Source organism: Pteronotus mesoamericanus, unplaced genomic scaffold (assembly GCF_021234165.1).
Source record: "Pteronotus mesoamericanus isolate MK-2021 breed Mesoamerican mustached bat unplaced genomic scaffold, CSHL_Meso_final contig_32, whole genome shotgun sequence".
NCBI classification, from domain to species: Eukaryota; Metazoa; Chordata; class Mammalia; order Chiroptera; family Mormoopidae; genus Pteronotus; species Pteronotus mesoamericanus.
The window spans coordinates 2280405-2296457 of NW_026555134.1; the positions used below are offsets into that span (position 1 = coordinate 2280405).

At 35.8% G+C, this 16053-nt stretch overlaps 1 protein-coding gene across 4 annotated transcripts in view; it reads left to right on the top strand.

The window, feature by feature from the left end:
* Positions 1-16053, top strand: part of MSRA (methionine sulfoxide reductase A) — a 337486-nt gene that overhangs the window by 22402 nt on the left and 299031 nt on the right. The window contains exon 1 of one of the 4 annotated variants that reach the window (XM_054576036.1): positions 7100-7185. The exons of the other annotated variants lie outside the window; for them this stretch is intronic. The gene's annotated coding sequence lies outside the window, so the exon portion shown is untranslated. Of the gene's footprint in view, positions 1-7099; positions 7186-16053 lie in introns of those variants that run through there. 4 annotated transcript variants of the gene reach the window in all.

The following is a 16053-nucleotide window of genomic DNA, read 5'->3' on the forward strand; positions in this document are numbered from 1 at the left end:
GAAAGGCAATTTATCTTTCATGTTATGATACCAGGAAGAAACATGGAAAAGTCAAAATGGGGAGATAAGTAAATAATAATGCGTATCACACAAAGCATGGTATTTCATAAGTGTCTTAGATATCCTCATCCTAGACTTTAAGCTTCTTGAGAGCTGCAGTGATTTCTAGTGTGCCTCTGGATTTCCCTTTGTTTACTACTTTAAACATAATATGAACAAACAAATATGTGTAAAATGAATGTGTTAATTTTTAAACTTCTCTCTTTATTCTAATTAAAGTGACATGTGTTTGATTTTTGGTTGTTCGGAAGATGTCCCTTCAGCAGGTTATTTCCTTCCCGTGTTCCTAGGATTCATGGCCATAGCTGATGGATGACCTGTAATCGTAGCTGCTTGTTTACATAGCTGCTCCATGATGGCAGGGGTTCCATGTCCCCAGCACATGCATTTACATTGTGGTTGTCCAGTTAACTATTTTTAGTGGACAACTGTATTCAAGATTTACTGAAGAGCTGGGAAAGTCCAGATCTGTGCTCTTTAGGGTTTCAGAGAACAGGTCTAAAGATCTAAATCTAAGGAAAGGAAGGAAGTAGGGAAATGGTCAAGTAACTATTTCCTCCCATTTTCTATCTTGGGGAAAGGTAAATGTATTCTTGATATAGTTAGGGAGTGGATCCTTATTACTGTCATAAGTCTCAGATGACAATATTAACGCATGTTGTAAATATTTTGAGAGGGCCTCAACCCCAGACATTCTTGTTTCGTTGGCTCATTAGGGACTGCTTTCCTTGATTTTAGAACAAAGGATTTTAAACTTTTTTTAAAGAAAAGTTTTTTGTTGAAAAAAAATTTTGTGTACACTCCATACATGTAATTCACAAGAATAGAGATACTCTAGTTGATGCAAGGCTGATGTCCTAGGACCTCACCTGCTTATCATTTCTTTGTCTTTCTGCGGAGGCCCTGCTGCATCTGGGAGACTCCAGGGTTCCCTGGAAGAAGGTTTGAAAAACCACAGGTTTAGAGGAAGTCTGTGAATTTGACCTCCTGTTTCTTCTGCTACCCTGTAGTCTTTCTCTGAGACTGCAGAAAGATTTAACCTTGCTACCATATGCAACCACTAACTTTTAGGCAATATTAAAAGTTCTAAGAGTCAGTCCTTTCTGATTCTACTTTCTATGTGAAGCTTGAATCAAAAGGTTTTGAGGCTGCTGGTAAACCAGGTAAACAGTGCTTGCTGGAAGAAAAATTCCTCATATTTTTTAATGTACCTTTGTGAACTTACAGTCCTATGGTCCATATCTATCCTGTGTGGGAACAGAGGGTAGCGTCCTGTCCAAGTGAGTGGCTGGGAGAGGGAACTACAGAGAGATGGAGGAGAAGCAGGGATTGAAGAGTTGAGTCAGATCACGGGTTAGCGCTGAGAAGGACTTCATAAACCTGCGGGGATCAGGGTGCATGTGAAGAGCAAGGCGAGTCACGGGAAGAGAAGATTTGCTAACGTGTAGAGGAGTCTGACTGTCAAAACTTTGAATTCACTAGGGCCTGGCAGTTAGGGAGGGCAGACAGGATGACAGAGTGCTTCGGGAAGGGCCTAGCAGTTCAGGAGAGCGGGAGCTGTCTGAGGAATCAGAACCAAGAGCGTGGGCCTAGGGGAGCGGTGTTTCAGTGGGGCGCAGAATCCTGGAGTTGGCTGGGATAGAATGAAGATGTCAACACAGAGTAAGGCATTAGAATTTGCTGAATAGGCTCCCGAGGCAGATCCATGCTCATGTATAGCATTCCCTCTATGCAAGGGGCTAAAAGGGCTTTTGTGGGTTTACCTTGGGAAGTAATCATTTACAACCCTCAGAAAAACTGGAATGACTGCAGCTTTACTAGTATTGAGATATAATTCTCATATCATAAAATTCACCATTTTATGATATATAATGCAGCTGTTTTTGGTATATTGACTAGGTTGTGCAACCATCACCACAAACTCCTGAACATTTTTATCACTCCAGAAGGAACCTCTGTACCCATCAGCTACTCCCCATTCTCGGCCCAGCCCCTGCCACCCACTAGTCTATTTTCTGTGTCCCTGGATTTGCCTATTCCGGACCTCCCATATAAATATAATCATGTACTAGGTGGCCCTTTTGTGTCTGACATCTTTCACTTAGCATAATTTTTTCAAATGTTCATCCGTACTAAGCATGTATCAGTGCTTAATTTATTTTTTATTGCTGAATAAATAGTCATTGTATGGAAAGGCCACATTTTGTTTACAGTTGGTGGACATTTGGATTGTTCTTACTTTGGGCTATTTAATACTGCTATGAACACTTGCGTACAAATTTTGTGCAGACATGTTTTGATTTACTCTGATAATCTCTGTCTTTTAGTTGGTGCATGTAGACCACTGATACTCAAAATGATTATTAATTTAGTTGGGTAAATACCTACCAGATTTGTTACTGTTTTTTATTTGTTGCCCTAGTTCTTTGTTCCTATTTTTGTCTTCTATTGTTTTGTTTTCTTTTTGTGGTTTTAATTTAGCATTTTATATGATTTTATTTTTTTTGTACTCAGTATCAGTTATACTTATTTTATTTCTATTTTTCTTAATGATTGTCCTGGAGTTTGCAATATACATTTACAACTAATCAAAATCCATTTTCAAATAACACTGTGTACTACTTCGCAGGTAGTTTGAATACTTTATAATAACAAAATAATCCTAATTTCTCCCTCTTGTCCCTTGTTTTATTGTTGTCATTCACTTCACTTATATATGAGCATTCCTAAGTGTTTATACACATACACACATATATACAGAAAGCATATAATTGAACATATTGCTGCTATTATTTTGAACAAAGAGTTATATTTTAGATCACTTAAAAATAAGAAAAGTAAAACATTTTATTTTACCTTCACTTATTGTTTCTTCATTGGTCTTCTTTTCTTTATGCAGATCCAAGTTTCTAATCATAAAAAGATGTTGGGTTTTGTCAAATGCTTTTTTTGTGTGTCTATTGAGATGATAAAGTGGTTTCTGGCCTTTATTCTTTTACTATGGTATATTACATTGATTATTTTTTGTATGTTAAACCAACCTGTATTCCTGGGATAAATCCCACTTGGTCATGGTTTATAATTCTTTTTATATGTTGCTAGATTCAGTTTGCTAGTATTTTGTTGGGAATTTTTGCATCTATATTCATAGGGGATATTGGTCTGTCATTTTGTTGCAATATCTTTGATTTTCTTTATTGCTTTTCTATTATCTATTTCATTTATTCTACTCTAGTCTTTATTATTTTTTCCTTTGTTATTTAGGAATGTTTAATTCTCATATTTGTGATTTTCCTAATCTTTTTATGTTGGTATGATTTCTACTTTCATTCCATCATGGTTGGAGACATACTTTGTGTGATTTTAACACTTTTAAATTTATTGAGACTTGTTTTATGGCATAACATATTGTCTGCTTGGAAAATGTTCTGTGTACCCTTGAGAATGTGTATTCTCCTGTTGTGTGGTATATTCAATAGATGCCTGTTAGGTCTGGTTGCTTTGTAGTACTGTTCACGTCTTCTGTTTTCTTCCTGATCATCTATATAGTTGTTCTATGCGTTATTTAAAGTGGAACACTGAAGTTTCTAACGATTATTGGAAAACTGTCTATTTGTAGACTTGTCTCTCTCTTCCTTCAGTCATTTCATTTTTTGCTCTATGTGTTTTGGGGCTTTTTTGGTATAGGTATATATGTTTTTAATAGTTGTGTCTTCTTGATAAATTTACTTTTATCATTATAAAATATCATTATTTGTTTTAGTAACAATTTTTGTCTTAAAGTCTATTTTGTCTGATACTAGTGTAACCACTCCAGCTTTGTTTTGGTTGCATTTGCATGGTGTATATTTTTTCATACTTTTATTTTCAACCTATTTGTATCTTTAAATCTAATGTGCATCTCTTGTAAACTGTATATAGTTGGATCATTTATTTTTATTTATTTTGCTGATTGGATTTTAATTGGAGTCTAGTTCACTTAATGTAAATATTGGTAAGGTTGGAGTTACTTCTCCCATTTTCTCTTTCTCTTTGATTTTTTTTTGTTCCTTTGTTCTTTTATTACTGTCTTCTTTTGTGTTAAATAAATATTTAAAAATATTTTTCTATGGTAACATTTTAATTCCCTTTTTTTAGTAGTTGCTCTGGGGATTACTGTTGTATCTTAGTTTATAACAATCTAATTTAGATTAACATCAACTTAATTTCAATAGTGTACAAAAGCTTTACTCTGTGGAGTGTTTTTCCATCTCTCCTTTGTCCTGCTGTCACAGTTTACATCTTCATACATTTGTGTGCCCATCAACACAAGTGTAGAACTATTGCTTTATGCTATTGTCTTTCAAATCAGATAGGAGAAAAAGAGTTACAAACAAAAAATACATTTATACTATCTTTAATATTTGTGTTTAGAGTTACCTTTATGTGTGCTTTTCATTTTTTCATGTGATTTGAGTTACTAATTTTCTTTTATTTCAACCTGAAATAGAAGTTTCTTAAGTATTTCCTTGTAGGGTGGATCTGCTAGCAATAAACTCTGTTTTTGCCTGCTGGGGGGTATGTTAATGTCTCCTTGATTTTTGAAAGAAAGTGTTGCTGAGATATAATTTTTGGTGGATTTTTTTTTCCTTTCAGTAGTTTTAAATACATCATCCCACTGCCTTCTGGCCTTTATGGTTTCCAATGAGCAATCAGCTGTTAATCTCATCAGGGCTCCCTTCTAGAGAAGGAGTCACTTCTTGCTGCTTTCACGATTTCCTTTTTCTGTAGTTTTCCATAGTTTTATTATAAGTTGCAAACCCCCTGTCTTCCTGCCCATGTTTTACCATCTCTTTTTGAAAGGATAGCACAGAACACTTTTGTTAGTACTTTAACTCAACCCTTATATATATATAACTGTAGCAGTTCTCTGATCTATCAAGTTTATGACTTAGTAATGTATGGTTTTATTTTTCATGATCATATTTCATAGTTTTAATAAAGCTTTAGAGTATTTGTGTTATCCATTGCCATAATTCATTTACCTAACAGATTTGTTGAGCAGTTGCATATGAAAAGCTCTACACAAGACTTAGTTTTCTTAGATAAGTGACAGATGGTCCTGCTTTTGAGGATGACACATTTGGTTGGTGGAGGGCACATACTCAACTAACTACTATGTAATTAGAAATAAGGTATACTGAGTAAAAACGAAGTATTTTGGGGGCACAGAGGGGGAAATTACTTGTTTTTATATTTGATAAATAAGCAAATTGAGGATTATATCGATTAAGCAATTGGAGACCATGAGGTTACATGCATTAGAAAGATAAGGCCAAAGACTAGAGACTACTATTCTGTGTTCTTTTTATGAAATGATGGTGATTATAGAGTGTGTCTGTTCTGTATTTTCAAGCATCAAAGGTAAAAATTATTTCTTAAATGAAATGTCAGAAAATGATTTGGCAGAAGTTGATGCTGTTTGTGCCAGGATTTGTGTATTGTACACAATTTCCTCTTTTCAAATGTTTTAATTTATCTGCAAAGGACAGAAGCATGGACTGGCTATTTTGCTTCAAAAGTTGTGCATGCTACAAATAAAAATAAACAGTATTTATTTGTACTTTATTGATTGTACTAGTCTGAATTTAGTAAACAATTCAACTATGTTGAAAATTGAGGTTTAAAATATTAAAATATACTTAATTTTACTAAATCCACCCTGTGTTTTCTTTTCTTCTTAATTGATATTTATGTTTTGAAAAGAATTCTTTCCCTCCTTTACCTCCAGTAAAATTTTGGATAGGTTGAGTTTATAAATCAGAGTTTCCTTAATAATAGGAGTTTCTGATCAATCAGAACTGTGTTCTTTTCCCATAGAATAAAGCATTACTTATTCGCATATAGAGTTTTAATTTTATTCTGTATGCCTTCTTTTCTATTCTCCCATGATTCTTTGCATCAGGGCACGAGAAAGCAAGTCTTATAAAAAGAAATACAGTGTGTGGTGCTTATTAAAGTTACATACTTCTCAGAGGAGAATTTTGATTTACTGCAGGTTGTGCATATGTCGCATATGGACATTTCTAGGGAACAGATTCCTTATTGCTGAACAGTGAATGGCTTCTAGTACTCCATTATTGCTCCGGGAACATGTTAGTAATGATTATGAAAGGTAGGATACCATGAAATCTGTAAGGTGATTTGGCAGAAGTCGATGCTGTTGGTGCCAGGATTTCGGTACCGTACCACAGTTTCCTGTTTTCAAATGTATTAATTGATCCGCAAAGGACATCTTTTGGAGACAAGAATTCAGACAGACTGGCACAGGTTGGACCTCCGCCAAGACTGCTCGGAAGGTTGCCATACTGGGAGCAAAGAGTGAGAGAGAGAAAGAGAGAGAGAGAGGGAGAGAGAGGCAGAGGGAGAGCTGAGGAAAGAAAAAAAAGGCAAGACTTGGCACAGCTCAGTCAAATCAGCTTCTTTTGTCTGCTTTCTCGGCTTGAGCTTCAGGAAAGAAAACCGTCCTGGGGTACAGAAAAACTCAGAACTTTTTGGTTTTCAAACTTAGAAGGCTTTTTAAGTCTCTTGGGCTATTTGAAAGTATTGGTACATTCAATGACGTTTGGTCACCAGTATTAAGGGAAATAAAAGCCTTTTTCAAAATGAAGCTTCCACAGTGTCCATGCATTTGGGAAATACTGTACTTGATTTTTTGCATGTATGATTATAGCATGAGAGACAGGATTAATATAGAAGATGGCAAGGCAAATTTCTAATTAGAGAGAATATTAATTTTCTACAAAATAAAGTTTGTTCATCAATACAAACCTGCTTTCAAATCAAATCAGACATCCTTCGGAATATGTTCAGAACGTAAGTTTTTAGATTTTATTTTATTTTTTCCCATTTGTAGACATTCACTTTTTAAGGAGCCTTTCTAAGATTTTATGCAACCTAGCCAGGAAGTTAGAGTAAAAGTTGTTTTATCCATGTGTTTAAGAAAACGTTTTCTTAAAGCAACAGCTTTTATTTCTGCTGCTTCATGCTGTCCTAAACTACATCCCCCAGCAATGAGTGACAACACTGAAGACCAGAAAGGCAAGCTGAAGACACCCGACTTCGCTTGAAGGGCAAACAAGAAATGTGAGCTTGGTCATTATTTTTGTGTGTGTCTTTGCTCTGAACCAGTTTTTGGAGGTGGGTGGGGAGGTGGGTGGGGAGGTGTCTATGTCTAAAAGATGTGTGCGATTAGGGAATTCTCATTGTGAGAAGGAAATGATAAAAGGTAATTTTTATGATGTTGGCAGAATGGCCGGGAATGGTAGAGAATAGAAATTTAAATCTTTTGGATAAGAAATAGTGAGCTGTGTCTGAAATACTTGGAGAAAAATTCCATTATTTTTAGTTGATTAGATTGTGTAATTAAACGATTACTGTAGCTTGGCTCTCTCAAAATGTTTTAAGTAGAAGGAAAATCTAGAAAGGTCATCGATTTTCTTTTCAATATTACCCAGCATTTTATTTACATTTATACTTTATATCTAATTTCTTAACAATAATATTTCCTATCAGGCCTGGTTATGGTTGGATTGTGATAGTTCTGCTCTTAAAAATCAACATTATTGCAAGATAGGTTAACTGTAAGGCACGTTGTGTGTTTTTTTGTTTTTTTGTGGACCACCCTCATTGTCATAAGTATTGTATTTCTAAAGAAGAGCGTTTGAGTTGTAGTAGGTTATGATTTCCTGTAATATTATATTTTCTTTTTATTTTATATACTGAAAGAATACAGGAAAATCGTATACAGTCACATAAGTACTAATAATTATGAGCAATATCGAGGACTGCTCCAGGATCTATGCTTTTGTTTTGAGTGTGCAATCATGGATTAATTAATCCTTTCACAGATTTTTTTGTTTATTGCTTTGTATTATTGCGCGTTTTAAATAATAAACTTTTGAAATGATTTTTAGAGTATTATAATGACATAACAGCAATTCTGAGAGGGGCATTTAATATACAAATACAGTTAAAAATATGTGAAAAGGTATTTGCATAGTTAAGCTAAAGTATTTCCTTCAACTTTTTTACTAATCAACATTTTGATCTTTCGTAAAATGAAATCACTTAATGTTCATGAGTGTTGCCAAAATGACAACCTCTGTTTTATAAGCTTCTTTATACACCACCTCGCTGATACTCCTAAAATGGACGCCAAAACATAAAAGACATGCTGATGGGCACTGGAAAGGGTGTTTGCACGGCCACTGTCTTCCTTTTCGAGCCGGTCACAGGATCATTCAAGCCTCTACTAAAAACCAACAATATATGAAACAAAAAGAAAGTTCAATTAATAAGTTAAATTAGAGCTACATTTTAATACTGACCGTCTTATTGCCGATTTTTATTTAATTTACTTCTTAAACAGGTTTGCTAAATATACAACTTCTTTAGCTTATTTAAGACCATTTACCCTTAGAGTTAGAATTACTTGCTAGCTTATTTCCTAACTTCTTTGCAGCGAATTCAGTAAGAGTAAACTTATTTTATATTCAGGCTATTTTATGTCTAATTATTTTCTAATAGCATAAAAAATAAAGTGAATTTAAAAACAGATGTCAGAATATACCTTTAGAAATAATAAACTTTTGATACTGGTAAAGCAATTTTATAGTGTTTATTAGACTTAAGATTTGATAATAAATATTAGCTGTAACACCCAATAAAGTTTCTTACCAATATATTCTGTCTGGCCTACTTGTTACATATCTTAAAATGAAAAAAGTCCCATATTAAGATACTCCTTGTTAAGTAGGTAAAATAGGCACTTCTTTGTATAACCTTTTTTTAAAGGTATGTTTAAGAAATTGTGTTGATTACATTTTCACACATATACATTTAGGTTTAACATAATGCTTTTTTCTTTACTTTTAGACTTTTTACTTTAAAAACACATTGACATTTAGGTTATTAATTATTTCCATGTTAGTTTTAGTTATTTCAAATCTTATTTTAAAGTATGTAAATACTAGTGGTATGAAAACGAACTGTATCTCAGTGTCTATTCATTGCAGTTTGAATTATATAATATTTTGAAGTAGAATTGTTAAGACAGAAATGGATTAATATTTAACTGCTACTTGATGCCTATTATTGAGTCCCATTTAGATCTATATACCTGAACATACAAGCACATAATTCTATAAACTAATGTAAGCCTCTCAGGGGGCCTTAGCCTAGCATTTTATAATTATTCACTCATTTATTCGTTTAAACAAATGTTTATTGAGTACCTGTTTAAGTATGCTGATATTTTATTGACAAAGTTATTTTGCGTAACTGGGAAGGAAGCCACATACATGGATGGCAAAGGGAATAGATTTAAAATAGATGAATAAAAGACTAGATAGAAAACAGCACTATTGCAATGAGATTTATTTCAATACGTTAAAGTATAACTTTTATTGCACAACATATGTATTATAGGGTGTTATTATAAAAAAATCAGGCAATTAGTTGTAGCCCATACACCTATAAAATTTTGTTTAACCATTATTTAGGTTGCTGCATTTTAGAAAAGCTTCAGTTCAAGTCTTTTGACTTATAAAATGAAAAATTCAAATGGTGTGAGGAAGAAATTAAACAGGGAAGACTGAACCCCACTGTTCACATTCTACACTTTACATATGGGAAATTAGGTGTCATTGAACATTCGAAGACATAGCTGCAATGTAAAAAAACAATGACCTGTTTACGAGGAATTTTTTTTCCTTCCCTTTATCTTCTTTTGTGGGAAAAAGGAGGAAGAGGCCAACCCCACATCTGTAAGCCAGCACGGCCCTTAGAAAGTAAGTTTGCTAGGGGAGGTGTATTTTAAATGGACCAATCAGCTCACTTTTGGGTATCTCTAATGTTTTGTTTCATTTGGTTTTTTTCCAAACACAAAGACTTGGAGGTATAAAACAGCTCCTGAATCTAGATGTAAACGAGCATTTAACTTGTTTACTCCATGCAGTTGTTCTTTAATATAAAAAGAAGGTATACGTTCAGATTGTGAAGAGGAAATAAAAGTCATGTCAGCCAAGCAGATGAGCTTGGAAGCTGTTGTCGTAGCCAAGGCCTGTGGCAATGGTCAGGGCTCGTGACCAATGGTAAGGAAGATGAGAAATGCTTCAGATGTAGGTATGGACTGCTGAAGTCATTCAACAAATATTCCCAGCGGGCCCATTCTGCGCCAGGCACTGTGCTGCGTGTAGGGGATACTAGGATACAATCTCTGCTGGTAAGGAATTCAGAGTATACTTGGAGGTGGCAGGAGGAAGGATGAGAATAACTGATAAGTTCCAGTTTGCCTGTTACCTCACTTAGTCCTAGCAACAATGCCTTGCATTGGAACTGGTACATAATGGCCACGCTGTAATGATCCCTCGAAGGACTAGACCAAGCTGTGAAACAGCTGTTATCTTCTTGGGTCTTATTTGATTAGGAGAACTTTTCCCCTCATGGTTGAGAGACAAAAAGCATTGTGCTTGCTTTTATCGTGAGCCTTATTGCTGGTTTTGGGTGTAGATCAGGCACAGAATAGGGCCACATTCTTTGTGACCAAATTAGAGTCCCTCCAGGTAGCTATTGGAGACAATATAAAATAAGGACCACAATGGCCATGACAATGACCCATTCCCCCCCAGCTGGCCCTCCACTGTCTTGCGCTCTCCCTCTCTTAGTCTCCCCAAAGGACCCCAGAACTGTATCTTCGGGCTTGGTGGTGTGGCCTAAGCATGGAGCAGACCGATGGGTCGTCTGGGAAGTTAAAAAGTCTTATGAGCATGGGAAGAAGCCATGAAGGGATTGAGAGAGGAAACAAAACAGGGAAAGGGAGAGAGAGGAAAAGAGGGAGATGTGAATGACAATTGTGGAGAGCTGAGGGTACTGTCCAATCAATAACGTTAGTAAGAAAGTGAAGGTAAATGTGGGATCTTGGGGTTAGACTGGTATGTCAGAAGCAGCCAGCATTAAGAGCGTGATAAGGCATTATAAAGGGTTGCTGAGGCCAGTTCGCATGAACGGCATCTATCTAGGTCTTTCTCCATGGGTGTTTTGAGAACCAGGAGAGGGAGGGGCACAGTCAGGACCATTGTGTGCAGTTGTATACCAAGGAGGTGTGGGGCTGAAATTCAGTTTCTAGTTTCTTGCCCAAGCCCTGTACCTTGGTCTGCTAGAGGAAGGGAGAAAGTCACCATGGGTGTGAGTGATGGCTCCGGAGAGGGTGGGCATGGGGTGAATCTAGGTTTGGAATTGGAATAATAGCAACGGAAGAAGGTCGGAGGGTCTGGGGTGGGGGAGGGGTAGCATTCCTGTATGTGACCTTGGGGTTCAGGTGGGGTTAGGAGATGTTACCCGGAGGGTTCCAGAGAACATGGTGAAACGGAGAGGTGAGTGTGTAGTTCTGGTCAAGTGAAAGGAAGGTTCAGAGAATACTCAAGTTAGGAGTTTATTCTGAAACCCAACAGACTGTGACTAATAGCACCACTGCAGGGCATGACTTAGTTTGGTCATTGGTTGTGCTAAGATCCTTTTATTTCTCTAAAGCAAGTGTCGAAAAGGAAAAAATTACCTGTTTGTGTTCTGTATTCCAAATGTTGTGAGAGTTAAAATGTTCTGTTTTATAGTTAAGAATCTCTTGATGCTCTGTAATTAGAACACCCCAAAGGCATGTGGACAACACTTCGGCATCACAGTTTAGGGTTTGAAGGATTAGTCCCGCTCTAATGGTGCCATCTTTTTTTATCTCATCTATCTATGCCATTTATATCTTTTTCCATTAGTCTCTATAAGTTATTTTCCCTGACTTGAAAATTTAATCAAATTGTTCTCAGAGACTCAGGAGTACTTTATTTTAATGCTTTTGAAACAAATAGTCCTCTACCATCATAGGGCAGAGAGAATTCAGAATCTCACCAACCTCAGTTTGAATTTTGACTCCATTTTTAACTTACTGACCTTTGTCAAGTAGATAATCCCAGTTTCCTCAAGTGTAAAGCAGAGATTATTTTATCTTCCTCAAAGGTTCTTGGGAGAAGAAATAAGAAAATATATGCAAAGCTCTTAGCGCAGCACATGGTACATAGTAAGTACTCAATAAGTGGTGGATGTTATTTTTTAAATTAAAAATTAAAAAAATTGTGACATAAATACATAACAAAATTTACAATTTTAACCATTTATAAGTGTATAGTTCAATGTCATTAAGTACATATGTTTATGTTGTGTGTTTATCACTATCATCCAGCCACGGAAATCTTTTCATCTTGCAAAACTGAAACTCTCTACCCATTAACAATAACTTCCCATTTCCCCTCCACCCAGTCCCTGGCACCCACCATTCTACTTTCTGTCTCTATGAATTTGACTACTCTATGTACCTCATGTAAGTGGAAACATGTCCTCAGGGTTCATCCATGTTGTAACATGCATCAGAATGTCCTTTCTTTTAAAGGCAGAATTCCGCTCTATGTGTATATCACATTTTGTTTACCTCTTTGTCTGTCCATGGATACCTGGGCTGTTTCCCCTTTAGGCTGTTGTAGATAATGCTGCTTTGAGCATGGGGATACAAGTAGCTGTGTGAATGTTTGCTTTCAGTTCTTTTGGGTGTATACCCAGGCGAAGAATTGCTGGATTTATAGGCATTATTAGCACTCATAGCAGGTTACATTTTTGAAAATCTTGTTATAAACTGAAATTATGTAAGTCGAATCTGACTTTCCAGCATAGATAGTGGTATAATAAATAGGAGATCATAGACTTGATGAAAGTTTGTTATGCCTAGCTTTTTGTGGAAATAGCCTAAACACCACAGGCTATTTTCATGCATTTCACCACATTTATTATCTCTAAATTATTTTACACAATAGTTTTTCATGTTAATCAGATCAATAATCTAATCACTTATAAAATAGTATTTATCCATTATCTAATAGTCATATTTTATTTTATTTTTTATTTTTTAAAGAGAGGGAGAGAAACATCAATGTGTGGTTGCATCTCATGAGCCCCCTACTGGGGACCCAGCCTGCAACTCAGGCATGTGCCCTACACTGGGAATCAAACCGGTGACCCTTTGATTCGCAGGCTGGCGCTCAGTCCACTGAGCCACAGCAGCCAGGGCCATATTTTATTTTTAACACCAAATGGTTTCTTAGCATTCTTTCCATTTCTTAACATTCTTTCCATTTCTGGTTTGGAGAACTTTCTTCAGCCATTTTTTTAGGGTAGGTCTATTGTCCACAAGCCTCTTAGTTTTCCTTCATCTGAGAATATGTTGATTATCCTTTTTTTCCTGAAGGACATTTTTGCTGGATATAGAATTTTGGGCTGACAATTCTTCTTCTTCTTCTTCTTTTTTTTTTTAAGGATTGGAAAAACATTGTGCCACTTCCTTTTGCCTCTGTGGTTTCTCATGAGAAAGCTGCTGTCATTCCAACTGTTTTTCCCTTCTAGGTCAGATGTCTCCCTCTCAATACTTTCAAAATCTTTGCTTTAGTTTTCAAAGAGTTTATGAGTTATCTTGGCGTGGATTTCTTTGGACTTATCCCGGGTTCAGTCAGTCTCTTGTATATGTAGATTTATATCTTTTGCCAAGTTTGCAAAGTTTTTAGCCATAATTTTTCTGAGTACTTTTTTAGGCCTGCCTGATTTCTCCTTTCCTTCCAGAACTTGTATGGCATGAATGGTAGATCTTTTGTATAGTCCTACAGGTTCTTGACACTGATCATTAAAAAAAATTTTTTTAAAGGATAAATATGTATTTTTAAAGATTTTATTTATTTTTAGAGAGAGGGGAAGGTGGGGAGAAAGAGGGAGAGAAACATCAATGTGGGTTGCCTCTTGTGCACCATCTACTGGAGACCTGTGCCATAGCCCAGTCATGGCCCTGACTGGGAATGGAACTGGTGACCCTTTGGTTTGCAGGTTGGCACTCAATCCGCTGAGCCACACCAGCCAGGGTAAAATTTTTTTTATTGTTCAGACTGGGTAATTTTTATTGTTCCTATCTTCAGGTTCAGTGTTCTTTTCTCTGTTATCTTCTCAGCTAGTGAGTTTTTATTTCAGCTGTCATATTTTATCTGCTATTTCTTTGCTGAGACTTTGTATTTTTTCATTTGTTTCATGCATGTTCATAATTACTTATTGAAACATTTTTATGATGAATGCTTTAAAACCCTTGTCAGATAATTCTAGCCTCTGTGCCATCTTGGTGTTAGAATCAGTTAATTGTCTTTTCTCGTTCAAGTTGAGATGTTCCTTGTCCTTGGCATGACAGGTGATTTTGATTATATGCTGGACATTTTGGTAATTATGTTATGAGACTCTGGATCTCATTTAGATCTTCTGTTTTAACAGCTCTCCTCTGACATCATGCCAGCAGGGAAAGGGAGCACTCCCTCATTACTTCAAGGTGGGGTGGAAGCTCAGGCTCCTCACTGGCCTTATTTGCAGCTGAGGGTTGGAGTGGTGCCTGCTCCTGCTCAGTAGGGGTGAAGTTCAGGGTCCTTTTAGGCAACACTGTTTTTTTTAGTTTTGTAGTTGGTAAAATAACCCCAACAGTTCCTGAGTTGTGTGTTCCTTAAATATGTCTTGGACTGTTGGTGCCACTTGTGTTTAACAACTTATTTAATGGTAGTCAAATTCTCAAATTAGGGACTGAGCCCTCTCCAATCACTAGCTTCCCTAAGGTTAGTACGTGTTTACTATTAGCACACTGAAAAAAAGATTTTAAGTGAAGAAAGAAGATTATATTTTCTACTTTATTAGCTTTGAAAATTTATTTTTAAAAAGGAGATAAAAGCCTACCTGTGCCAGGTTTCCATTTTTTCTGTTAATAACATGCAGGTCTAATGCTGCAGAGTAGGCCATTTTAGTTTATCTATTCTTCTCTTGGTGGACAATTCGTTTTTTTGCCTTGTACTGACTGTGCTATAATGGCCAACTTAGATGTCTTCTACACATATAATGTGATCTCTAGAAGAATTACCTAGAAAAGGAGCTGAGTTGCCAAATATGTCACCTTTACTCAACAATGCCAAATTATTCTTCAAAGCATCTATAGCAGTTACCATAACTGCACTAGGGATGGTAAAGATCTCATCAAAGTTCTCATATCTCTACATCTTCTTCATCTTCACCAATACTCGGTAGTATTAGACTTAGAAAAAGTTGTCCATCGTGAATCTGATGGACAACAAATATTTATTCTGCTGTTATTTTATTTGTGTACCTGATTACTTAGTAAGATCAAGCATCTTTTTATATTGACAATTTTGGTTTCCTTTTCTGTACATTGTCTATTCATATACACAGTTGTCTTATTCTTATTAATTTGTAGTATATCTTATATACTAATCCTTTATTATATGGGTTGAAAGTATCTTCTCAATCTTTGGTTTGTTTTTTCCTTACAGCAACTTTTGAAATAAACTATGGAATGTGTTTGAAAAATTGGAATGCTTTTGGTTTTCATTTTCTAAGATGATTTTAGTGGTAATACTTACAATCCATTCTTTTGGATGTGGCAGAGAGGGCTAATGGGACTAATATTTTTTTGAATGCACCAGAATTTTTTTCCCCTTGATTAATATCTAGACTAAGGATAAAGTGTCTTATTTTCCATTCAGACTTTTGGTCAACTGAAATCTTTGTTAGATTTTTAGTTCCTGAGCACCAATTACTGACTTAATGACTACTGTTAAGTCTTATTTTGTTATTTGCAGAGCCTTGTACAGCACACCAGTAACACGGGCACATTCCCATTATGTCAGCAGCATTACCAAATAAGAATTCTTGGGCCCTTAGAATGTTCTGTTGATCTGATTACAGTGATTTCTATACAGTGAATAATCTCAGTGTAGTAAGCACTTTCTCCTTTCCCTACCCAGTCCTCTTGCTAACAAAATAACTTAATTGAGAAATTCAAACTGTTGGGGCAAGTGGAATTGAGTTGTGGCTGAGGCT